Source organism: Cottoperca gobio, chromosome 19, assembly GCF_900634415.1.
Source record: "Cottoperca gobio chromosome 19, fCotGob3.1, whole genome shotgun sequence".
Lineage (NCBI taxonomy): Eukaryota > Metazoa > Chordata > Actinopteri > Perciformes > Bovichtidae > Cottoperca > Cottoperca gobio.
This window is the reverse complement of record NC_041373.1, coordinates 16,008,917-16,021,404: the sequence shown is the minus strand read 5'-3', so window position 1 is coordinate 16,021,404 and position 12,488 is coordinate 16,008,917. Positions and strand designations below refer to the sequence as shown.

Genomic DNA, 12,488 nt, shown 5'->3' with positions numbered 1-12,488 from the left:
GGATTCATCAGAACTCACTGGCTTTAGTGCTGAAGGTTAAGTTGAATAATCGCAATCTGCATGTAGTTGTTAATTAACACGTCCACAAAGCATCAATTCATTTCAACGTGCTGTATTAGTATGAATGTGACAGGGACAATATTGTCAAAGCATCATGCGAGTCAGTTCGTTTCAGCTAAAGTTCTTCTTGAACTGTGTCTGAAACCATCTCCCACCTTTTCAACAATTCCTTCAGCCCGTCGAAACCGACAATCCGTCCTTCACACCGACTTCATGCAGTGATTGTGTGTAGAGGGGATATTATGTAGCTTTTGAAACATCTCTCTCAAGCTCTTTCTGAATTATGCTATAATAAACAATTATGCAGGCCAATCAGGGTAGATCTGAATGGATATCTACATTACTATATTTTAAATGAGAGAATTTCGATTGTAGCCAACCCTCCAGGTTCATCGGTGTCATGTCAGAGCACTAAAAAAAAGCTGAGGTTTGTGGATCATCCAGAATAAATGGGACATTGTTTCTGTTTCTGTTGAGTCTTTTCAAATGTGATTTTTCAAACTAGTGAGCATAAAAACCAAAATGGTATTCAGCTCCACTGCACAGGGATTTGGACAGAAATCCCAGCAGCAAGTATTTTAAAACCTACATGGAAAGATGTAGGGGTGACTGAGAACATGTGTTTTTTAGGTGATTTAAACCCTTTAAATCATTCCTCGAGGTTTGTTCAAAGTCAGCCCAGTGGTCGGTCACCTTGTTCACAGATACATGAACATTGCACAAACTGTTCCACTGCATGAAGGTGCAATATCTGTCATCATCTTTTATTTCTACTGCATAGGTAATAAAGCCACATTTTATGAATTGAAAAAGCCAGTCATGAAAAGCTGTTTTTTTTTCTTCTTTCTATCAGGACCCTTTCAGAATGAAAGGAGGACAAAGAGGTGGCCTGGATCCATCCACCATACGTGTGAAACGGGGAGAGATAAAGTAGAGGGAATCATATCATGGGACCAGTGTGAGTGCCTTTGATTGATGGAGCGACTGAAATAATGAGCGAGAGAAATAAGGAGAGGTTGGAACAGTGAAAGACAAAAAAGACAGAGGGAGGGAGAGTAATGAAGAAAATTGGGGATCATTGAATAGAAACTAGCACTTGGGTGCAGGGGGGGGGGGTAAAAGCAGAGAGAGCAACTGGCAGAGGGATGGTGGAGAGTCGGTACACAGTGGAAGTACAAAGAGAGGAAGGAGAACGAGGGAGAGATCAATCTTAACAGCTGAAGTGTGAGGGATAGAAGAGGAGAGAGAGAGACAGAGAGAGAGAGAGAGACAGAGAAGGAAGAGAGAGAGAGAGAGAGAGAGAGAGAGAGAGAGAGAGAGAGAGAGAGAGAGAGAGAGAGAGAAAGAAGAGAGAGAGAGAGAGAAAGAGAGAGAGAGAGAGAGACAGAGAGAGAACAGGAGAGAGAGAGAGAGAGAGGACCCCGAGGATAGAGGAGAGAGAGGAGAGGGGGAGAGAGAGGAGACAGAGAGAGACAGAGAGAGAGACAGAGAGAGAGACAGAGAAGAGGGACAAGGACAGAGAGAAGAGACAGAGAGAGAGACAGAGAGAGAGAAAGAGAGAGAGGGAAAGAGAGAGAGAGAGGAGACAGAAAGAGAGAGAGACAGGAGAGAAGAGAGAGAGGAAAAGAGAGAGAGAGAGAGAGAGGAGAGAGAGAGAAGAGAGGACAAAGAGAGAGAGACAAAGAGAGAGGAGAGAGAGATAGAGAGAGAAGAACAGAGAGAGAGAGAGAGAAGAAGACGAGAATACAAGAGAGGAAGAGAGAACAAGAGAGAGAGAGAGACAAAGAGAAGAGAGAGAGAGAGAGGAGAGAGAAGAGAGAGAGAGAGAGGAGAGAGGAGGAGACACAGAGAGAGAGAGAAAGAAGAGAGAGAGAGAGAGGGAGAGAGAGAGAGAGAGAGAGAGAGAGAGAGAGACACACAATAGAAGAGGAGAGAGAGAGAGAGAGAGAGAGAGAGAGAGAGAAGAGACAAAGAAGAGAGAGGAAGAAGAGAGAGAGACACAGAGAGAGAGAGAGAAGAGAGAGAGGAGAAAGGAGAGAGAGAAAAGACAGAGAGAAGACCAGAGGAGAGAGAGAGAGAGAGAGAGAGAGAGAGACATCTATACTGGGGCATAGACTAGGTGAACGTGTGTGTGTGTGTGTGTGTGTGTGTGTGTGTGTGTGTGTGTGTGTGTGTGTGTGTGTGAAAGAAATACAGAAAGGGAGGCTGCACAATACAGTGGCTCTGTGCTGGCTCACACGATGCACATTTAAAGACTAGAAGACATGAAAATGTGATTTTGAAAGAGAAAAATCACTTTTTCTTGTTTTTCATCATCTATATTTTATCAACTGGATTTCTTTTCACATTTTCTAATCCCGGCCCCTTTTTTTTTTTACTCTCTTTATGGTTAATCAAGGAGGTCACTGCGGATACAACAAGGAGCAACACAGCCTGAACTGCACACTAAAAGGTATTTACTTTTCTGTGTTCATTTATACTCTCATCATTGGTTGCAGTTGAATAACCTGAATAAGAACAATTGCTGCGTGTAGCTCACAAATCAAAGTAATGTAAAGTGTTTGTCATCGTAAAGATTTTACAATACAGCGATGATAGAAACATTATGTGTGTGTGTGTGTGTGTGTGTGTGTGTGTGTGTGTGTGTGTGTGATGAGAAGCATTGGACACACGAAGAAAGAAGAAATGATCACAAGGTGTGTGAGGGTGAAAGTCAAAGCGCTTTAGCAAAAGAAGTGGGTGCTGCTGAAATTGTGACAGAGAGAGAGAGGTGGGGGGGGGGGGGGTACACATCTTCTGAGGTCGGATTTTCATGTTTTACTGTATGTAGGTGGGCAGGAAAAGCAAAGAGGGACAGAGAAATAATTACAAAGATCACAGAGCCTTCAAAGAAAAGTAATTGCACATATCACTCCAGAGCAGCTTTAAGTGCTGTGCGCTCTGCTGTTGTTGCACATAAGCTTTATTAGCAATGGCATACAGCATAAGGCAACCGTAATGAAGGTTATGTAGATTTGTTTGCTTGTGTTTAACGTGACTCATGGGAATTCATTTGCAAAAAGACGCATTAAGGTGGCGTTCTAACTCAAAGGATTGTTGCCAGGCTTTTCTTTACTCTGGACACAGTGAGCAGTGATGGTGGAAAAGTTCATTTCTCTAAATGAAGCCTTTCATGCTGAATTCAATTATATGGCCATAATTGAATCCCTTGTGACTAGTTAAGACCTAGTTTCCGGTTCATTATGAATATTGTACATTGCAGCATTTTACAAGCGCTCCCCCGCAGTAACGAAGTAGGTTATGACCTGTTGTTTTGCAGGATACAGGCTACAGAATTAACAGGTGAATAATTGATACAGATGACAGAAGGTAGAAATCAGCCTGGGAGTTAGGAGAAAGAAATATTAATACTTGTGCTTATGTAAAGCCTACATTTATGTAATACCTATATTAATACCATCCAGACACAGTCACAGCATTGTATTACATTTAACAGAATCAAACGAGAGCTCATCAACACCCACATTTCACACCCTTCTTCAGCTGAGACTTGTCAAAATCATTACCTGCTCACAGTATTTATGGTGTCTGCTGGTGGAAAGGTGGAAACCTTCTAAGGACCCCGGAGAACTGACTCACACACACGTGCCTACACACACACACATACCTAAATGATACGGTGTGAGCTCTGTGCACTTTCATCCTATAGATGAAACATAATTGACTTTACGCAGCCTCCCAAGACCTTCCCCACACGGTGGAATGCACAACAAGCAATGCCATTTTTCTTTTGGCAAAGTGCACCTGGGGGAATTCATTAGAAAAAGGAAGAATATAAACCAGGCAATTTAAAGCAGAGTGGGCACATTAAGACAAATGGCTTCCTAAGAAACACAGAAACTATTTATCATAATGGAACATGTAATGTATGGGTAATGTCAAAAGAGAGTGTGATTATGAAAGGATTGAGTGTAAGATGAAAGACATGAATTACACTGAAAGCTTAACGTGTCAGTGAGTCAGAAGATTTCCGCCACCACTGCCTACTTATGTCCATCCCGTCCGGTCCCACGCTTCTTCTCTCCTGGCCCGGTCCTGCTCGGTCCTCTCTCTGTGAGAAGAGCAGAAGTGGATACCGGTCAGTAAAGCAGTTGTGACAATGCTATATGATCCGGTAACTCTTCAGGGTTTGCTGTGGAGAGATTGTAGGACAAAAGACAGACGTGCTGAGAGAATATTTTCGGGGACAGCTCACTGCTTTGGAGGAATACAGTTCGACTCTATTAGCTGCAAGCGACCACTGTGTCTGTGAAGCGGAAAACCCACAACAAAATGTTCCTTAAATCAGTCCCATGGGAGTGTTAAACTGCGATACACAATACAGGAAAAACACAATACGACAAGACGACCATCTTCTGTCTGACATCATCACATAACCTTGAGATGTTATTTCATGTTTAAATAAAAAACATATGATTTTTGAATGAACTTCTAATTGTTATTTGTGGAACAGGTATCGTCTCATTGTTGTGCTCATTAAGATGGGATGCGAGAGCAAAGCTGTTTCCCCCTGACTCTGCAGGCTTTTCATTATTACATACAGGGAGATTTCCCCCAGGGGAAAGATCTGGAGGATTGCCATAAGCCATGAAAACAGAAGCCAGCAAACTGCAACACATCCACTATTATGAAGAACTGAAATAGCTCTACAGCTTTACACATCCTGAACACAGCTTCAAGTGAATTCTCGCACAGACGGGTCAGAAAGCAGCAACTGGATTGTAGATGCACTGAGTACAGAGACACTACTATGTGCTTGGCTAAGTTAGAGTCTAAAGTATGTCAATCATCATCTCCATTAGACATGCAAACAGGAGCAATACATCACATGATGACAGAGCTTTAGCACAAGTGTGTGATCGTGCACCTTTAGCTACGGTATAATGGTCTCACCTCATTAACCTCACTGTTTGGTGTAATCTAGCTTCGAGGGCTGCTGGGTCAGGTGGACCCTTAGCTGGTCATTTCTGGCTCAGTTTAGCTTCGTAGCGAGGCTGTTTAGATCTGATTAGAGTCGAGAGCAGGTGTAAAGAACACGCTTTCCATTAAATATCTTGGATGGAAAGAAAACATTAAATACCCTCATTGCTTTTCCTGTTTAACATCCAACCTTGGTTTCTATTAAGATGCTCTTTTCCAGGTGACGGTCCCATTTGATACAAAAGAAATGTTTTCTTCACACTTTCTCTTTCCCTCTTGGTTTGTTAGAAATGTTACTGGTTTAGGGGAAAGTATAAAGCGGTAATAGCAGTGTAATAGTCATAAGTAGAGTATAAAGTTAAGAATGAAGGGTCGTTTTGTCTGCCAATTACATCCCATTACGTGGAAGACGGACAAACTGTAACAGGGCCTGACAGGCATTGACACGGCCCTCACTTTGTCAGCCATGTCTAACAGCATTTATTAGTATCTTGTTGACTTTTGTCTCTCAGTGTTACCTTTATGTCAATGGACGTGCAAGGTAAGTGAAACTGTCACTAGTGGACGGTCTATTTGTGGCTGTTTATCTGCCATAATATCCACCCTAAAGCCTTAAATCCTGCGCTCATCTCCGCGTGTCTGTGGCCTGCTTTCATTGTGTTTGAGGCCTGAGGTCTTTAGTCAGGAGCTGAGGGACAAGTATGAAAAGTACGAAAAGTAAAAGATGTCCCTAAAAGAGTTACTTGATACCATCAACTGTATAGATGCTCTGTTTTATCAGATATGCTTTGACTCTGCATCTGCGCTTCCTTCTTTTGTTGAAACAGAAGGCAACCTGTTGCAAACAGTTGCCTTTGAAGTCTCTGTTTTCATTATCATGCACTCTCTGTCACATCCCCTGTGGAGAGTGAAAGGGGAGTTTTTCATGACATTAACTTGAAATCAAAGCATTGCACCGTCTTATTTGTATATATATACCAGATATAGCCTAAGTTATAAGATACTGCTTGTTGTGCACCCACACAATGTCGTGTCATACACTTAAGTTTGGTGCTGCGTGTGCACATGGAGCTGGGATCTGGTGTCGAGAAGGGAAGACTTTATTACTTAACAATAACGAGAACATTGCGTCTCATATATTGGCCCACATGGATTAGCGCATTAGACTGCAATAAAAACCCTAATAACAAATGTGAAATATTATTCTAAGACATTAAGTGAGCTTCATTAATATTATATTATTAGACTGAGGGTGCAGATGAAATCATGATCGCATGGTTTGAAATATGTTGTGCAGAGTTTCTCAATCGTGGCGTCGCTGTCCCTCATGGGGGATGGGGGACGCACATTTTAAAACAGAAATATTTGATTGATATGTAACTAAAATGAAAGGAGTCTCCGTCTGTCTGTACGTCCGTCCCTCAATTCTCTCGACAACCCTTCATCCGATCGATTTCACACTTGGCGGGTGTATTGTTGAGGACCCAAGGAAGTGCAGTGTGTAGTGCGAGCTCTTCAGATCTGAGGGACGTATTTATTGGTACTTCGTTAGCACGTGTAACGTTCATCTGATTGACAGTGTCAAGTTGTTCGGATGAGCTGTTCTCGAGAAAGCTGTAACCAAGCGATCACGGGCACCGCAATAATATTTAAATAATATATTCGACCCGGCATACATTTTATTTTTCTATATTATCCAAGTTAGAGCTTGGAAATATAATACAAATCTATGCTGTACTAAGATTCACGTAACTTTGGTCCATGAAAATGGGGACATGGGTCAAAAAACCCTGATTTAGGGATTTCTGTTGTGTAGACGGACAAACATGCTTTAGCTACTGTATCAGACAATGTTTGCATGAAGGGGGATGTCTCAAAAATAGCACAGGGGATGTTCACTTTGCATTGAGGTCTCCCGGCCCGTCCAGCCAAGTTTAGCCCAAGCGAGGCCCTCAGCACACGCTCCACCTGACCCAATTATATCCAGTCTGAGGGGAAAGATAGCCCACTTTGATCTACACGAGACCGCCAGCCAAGCTCAAGCTGACTGGTCTAGCACTTAATGCTGCTTTCTGCTAGACATTCAGGACAGATGAGTGCTGCTTCAAGATTCAAACTGTGTGTGCCATCACACAGTGTGTGTGTGTTTGCGTAAGCACACGAGTGAGCGGCGTGTAACCTATGAAGTAAGCCGTGGCCGATCTTCCTTTGTGAGTTTCCGATGGGGAGGATCGAGCTGGAACGCACATCAAAGGAGCAGGATGTTTATTGTGAAATGGAGAGCTGGGAGTAATTAATTGAATCATCCACTTAATTACTGATTAGCAGGGTTATCATTTTTTTTGCTTGATTAACATCAGATATGCGATTGACTAACAGGCGTCTGTTTGTGTTGGATCGGGGAATTCCCCCCCCCGCTGAGGGAAATGCCAGAATCTTTGGGTGCATGGAGGATGAAGCTACTTGCTGGTGTTGTTATCTGCCTGTAAAACGAATGACGGGCGCCATGAGTGTCAGCTAAGTGCTTGCATTTCATCAGATTTAATTACCGCCTGAATGCCAAGCCCCGCCATCGCAACAGGGAAGCATACGAATAAATACAATTCCTCAATAAATAATATTATTATAATGCTTGTATGGGTTATACTTAACATTACATTACATTTAGCTGACGCTGTTGTCCAAATCGACTTACAATAAGTGCAAACAATCATGAGGATACAACTCCAAACAGTACATTACATTAGCTTCAAATAAGCCATACCAATATAAGATTATTTTTAAATGTATTGTACTTCAGATTTAACTGTAGTGAGTGCTAATGCTATATACAGTAGGGTACCCACTTATCATACCCCAGCTTAGCCCTTCCCCCTTAAACTCCTCAGAGCACCCCCCCAGACCTGATGGCTAGTGATGCACCATTCATATAAAACCAAGTGCCGTCTCCCCCTGTTCAGTGACGACTCATCCCATCCATCCCGTGTTGGAGAAGGCCTAGAGTGTTCTTGAGGTTCCTCGTCACTGACGGTGTGAACGAGGCTGAAGGGTGGAGACCCAGTGAAAGAGAGGGATCTAGAGGGCAGAACTTGGCCGCTCCACTTTCGCAGGACGCAAAAGTGGGACAATCTGTTCCTTGGATGATCTCCAATTCTAGTTTCCGGGGACCGATAGACTGAAAATATATCTATACACATGCTCTGTCCTACATAGGGAGTGAGTGAGAGGAAGAGGAAGAGAGAGAGATTAACAAGAAGAAATGTGAGTATGAGGTAAACTGACCGTCCATGAGGTTGTTATAGTACATTGTGCTGGGACTGGATATTCATTTATGAAGAGGAGGCAGCCCTGCAGCACACAGGCAACACTGTCACACCAGCTACCACAGCAAACTGAGTAGTGACAGTAAGATAGCTTAACAGTAGATAATGCATATTGTAATGTATGATTCAAAATGCCGTCAAATCGGTCCAACAAATCCAACATCATTTGCATCGCAGTAAACTTGAGTTTGAGAACTCCAAGGACTCGATGAGCCCCAAAGTAAAGACGAATAGAGACGATATCAGTGACCTCTCTCTGCAAATCTCCCCGTCCATCCATCTTAGCTTTCCAGGTGCTCAAGGAGGCTATCCATCTCTGTCCTCGTTATCATGATTAATCAGTTCCTGATTCTCCATCTTACTCTCACTCCTCATTTCCTTATGGTCCGTGGACCCACGTCGACCCAGATTTATTGAAATCCTCTCTCTGAGTCTCCACATGGCTTCTAGTCATCAGAAGTCAAGCTTCTCTCCGGTCTCCCATGGGCAGGTCGGCTTGCCAAGTTCGGAAATCTTCAGATGTCCCTGTTTTCTACTCTTACATTGCATGACTGTTGACATTTGTATCCACGTTTTGAGACTCATAAGATCAGGAAAAGAGCAATCGGATGACAAAATGACCTAATGTAGTGTATGTTTAGATGTTAAAGGATAGGTTCACATTAGTGAAAACAGTCAGTCAGGATCCCAGATGAACCTTTTTTGCTCTGTAATCATTCTTCCTGCTCAGACTGGCCATTAGGAGATCTCTTCCTAATGCACTGATGCTCTCCCAGCACAGCACACACAAAGAGAGGCATGCACCTGTATCACCGGGGTGGTCTAACAGCACCATAAATTACATTTATATCACCATGATAACAACAAATCACATTAGAGAACTACTGTAATATCCTTTGCATCACACATTTACACACTGACTTTAGCAGATTGCAGTCAGACAAGCGCACTGTGCTCAGATTTAGCTGATGACGTATGAGCAAAACATATTGAACAGTTCAAGTGAGGCTGAAAAAGAGATTTCGTGTAAGACAGTGAAAAATGACAGTTGATGCAGAAAGACTGTTCTGTCAGGAAAGTGAAATGTATTCCTCTGCACCTCCACCGTTCTCCCAAGGGATAGAAAAGCCAGGACTAGTTGGAGAGCTGATGACCAGCACAGGGACAGGCGAGCTAAACAGCCGGTAAAAAGAGATGAATCTGAAGTATTGTTGTGGCAGAGCGTTGGATTTGAGTGAAGGCAAAGACGAGACGAGTTGTGACGTCCATAGTGAACTGTACAGGCTGAGTGTCAGCTTTCAGACTTAAACATAAGTCTACAGTATCCCTCCTTTCATCCTGTTTTCATCTTCACATTACTGTGGATTTGGGCTCAGTCCTCCACTCGTTCTTATTCCTCTCCCAGTCACGGCTGTCCTCTAACCCCCCCCCCCCCCCCCCCCTCTTTTTCTCTCAATCTGATTACTCTGCTTTATGCAAACTACAACTCTCTTTGTGTTTCTCTCTTGTGTATTCCCCTTTCGCTTTTACATCCCAATTATTAGGCTCCCGTCTGCTCTCAGCCTGTCCTTCGAGTTCCTTATCTCGCCTGGTACAGACTCAATGTTGTTCAATATTTGATGAGGCTTTGTTCATAAATCAACCTCCTCTATTCCCTCCTGGTGCACTTGAATGATAGCGTTAATCTCCAAAACCTTGTGAGTGTTAACACGCTGCGCTTTTGTCCGCTTTTCATTAGAGAGGTTTTCTGCCTAAATGTGATACAGCATGTACATCATTCAGTCCTGTTGTGCTATTCCCTCCAAATACAGGCCATTGGTAACAGCTGAGCTCTCTCACGGCTATTGTTTGCAAAGAGACCATTAAATCTACTGCCAGCGCTAGAATACCTTAATGGAAAAAGAAAGTTGTATATGTGTTAGCCAGCCACACATTGTTAGTTTTTTCTTAAGTGGTTACAATTTTTCCTCCAACCATCCTTCAGTTTTCTCCTCTTTCTGCGCTCCCTGGTTCACTCGCCCTGGCAGACATTGTGTTTGTGTTAAAGTGGCCCACCCTGTCACTCTCAGAGCCTCTTGGGGAATCGACCACAGCCAGTCCTCTTCCCTCTGTGCTATCACTCTTTCACTCAGAAATGCTCAACAAGCAGACTTCCTTTTGGCCAGTGAGACATAAAAACACCAGGCTTGGATTGTTTTGCATATATCCGGTCAATCATCCAAACACTGCTGACTTTATAATCATGGCATTTGAAATATGGTTATCTTGAAATGTACACTTACTGCCATTTGCATTGTTCCATTGCATGAAACGAAGCATAATAGTACATAGCTGCAGGACTTGGCCAGGTTCTGTAGATATATTGACCAATTTCTAGGTCAAAATCTCTTAATCTTCATATTATTACTACAAATTATTGATCCCATTTCCTTAAAATGACTAAACCCAACCTAGTGGTTCCAAAACTGAGTCAATATAAATCAAGGGGGTTGAATGTCAGTACAGGAAAGTAGAAAAAAACATTTCTGCAACCCAAAGTTAATCTTGTTTTTAGACTTTTCTCAAATCTTTGTTTTGAGAATTGTGAACAGATTGCGAGGGGTTGCACGCCAAACAATAACCCTAATTCTGATGCCTAACCTTACCTAATGCCAGAGCTGACGCTCAAGCAACCAGCCAACCTCCATCACTTTGGGTGTTCATTCTTCATCTTGCTGTTGTTACGAGGATATTAAGTACAAAGGCAATCACAGTTTGTGTTCAAGACAAAACAACGAAGCGGTCCTTGAATACGGGTGTACTCTATGACCTCTTCATCAAATGTTTCTGTTGGATCCTCTGGCTATTGGCTAGCTTCTTCATCTCTACATTATTATTTATGTTGATTGCAGGCTACTGTAAGCTGTGCCAGACACCTGTCGATGTCCTTGGTCACCGATAGAGGTTGATGAGTCAAAAGTCATAGATCATTTAATGCCCTTTTAACCTTCATCAGCACCATGTTTTCTAATTTAGTATCTGCATGTTGGTAATATGTGATTTAATGAGTTTAGATCTGTGTCCTAATTCCATCTGATATTGTATTGAGTTCCATCTGTCCTGATACTCATCTATGTCAGACGCCCAACTCTTACGATAGTCAGAGCGCCAAACTGCCAATGAGACAGTTGGAGATTCCCTGCGTCATTTACCATCATTAAGGCGGCTGTTGGCAACGGTCCAGATCTGCATGATGGCAAAGCCCCTGTAGCCAGACTTCACCACAGAAAAACCAGGACAGAACATATGGAGGCGCCAGTGTGCCAAATCTGAAACACACTGAAGCAATGAAACAATCTTAAAGCAAAAATCCACCTTAAGACACTTTTAAATGTTTTAATATTGCTGTTGGTGATGCAAGTGGTATTTGTAGGTCGATCTTATTGTATGATAGTCATTTATTCTACCAGCAAATAACTGGCCAAATGCACAAGACTTGACAAAATGTCAATCAAGATACTTTTCGTGTAATGTCAATTAAATTGAATTGGGCATATTCTCAAACTGTGTAAACAACTGCACACTGAGCGAATGCCATTATTGTCAGATGTGGCTTCCTAGAAGTGGGTTCACAGAGTTGTATGGATACTTCTGCTGAGTAAAAGCCCCTTAAATCTGGAACGTAGTCTAATGTTAAGTTAGCCAGATAACCTGCTTCTTGGAACAAGCCCCCTGGTCTTTTCATGTAATGGTGTCCAGGCTGGTTGAGGAACATACCGTAGATGTATGCAGCAGAAAGGATGCGCAAGTTCCTCAAAGCTAAAACTTTTGCAGTAAAGTAAACTGATAACACACAGCCCCACACACATTATGTACAGATACTGTAGGTACAGTACAGTTCATCATAGGCTTTCTACACAGCAACAACAATCAGTACACAAGCCCTATGGTTTTTGTTGAAAATCCATAGTCTTGTTTATGCAAATAAACCCACTTTTATTTAGTTTGGAATATACCGCCAGCTGTACTATGGCTGTTATAGCTGCACAAAACTTCGTGCTAAAAGTTCAGGTGTGTTTCTTGAGGTTATCACAAAGTATTGGGAAGTATGACATCACTGAACCATGTTGACATGATCAAGGCAGG

General features: G+C 42.6%; 1 protein-coding gene across 1 annotated transcript in view; it reads left to right on the top strand.

The window, feature by feature from the left end:
* The first annotated feature begins 2,447 nt into the window (after positions 1-2,447).
* Positions 2,448-12,488, top strand: part of LOC115024254 (SH3 and multiple ankyrin repeat domains protein 1-like) — a 39,282-nt gene continuing 29,241 nt past the window's right edge. Inside the window, exons 1-2 of the mRNA XM_029455673.1 lie at positions 2,448-2,512; positions 11,255-11,306. The gene's annotated coding sequence lies outside the window, so the exon portion shown is untranslated. The remainder of the gene's footprint in view (positions 2,513-11,254; positions 11,307-12,488) is intronic.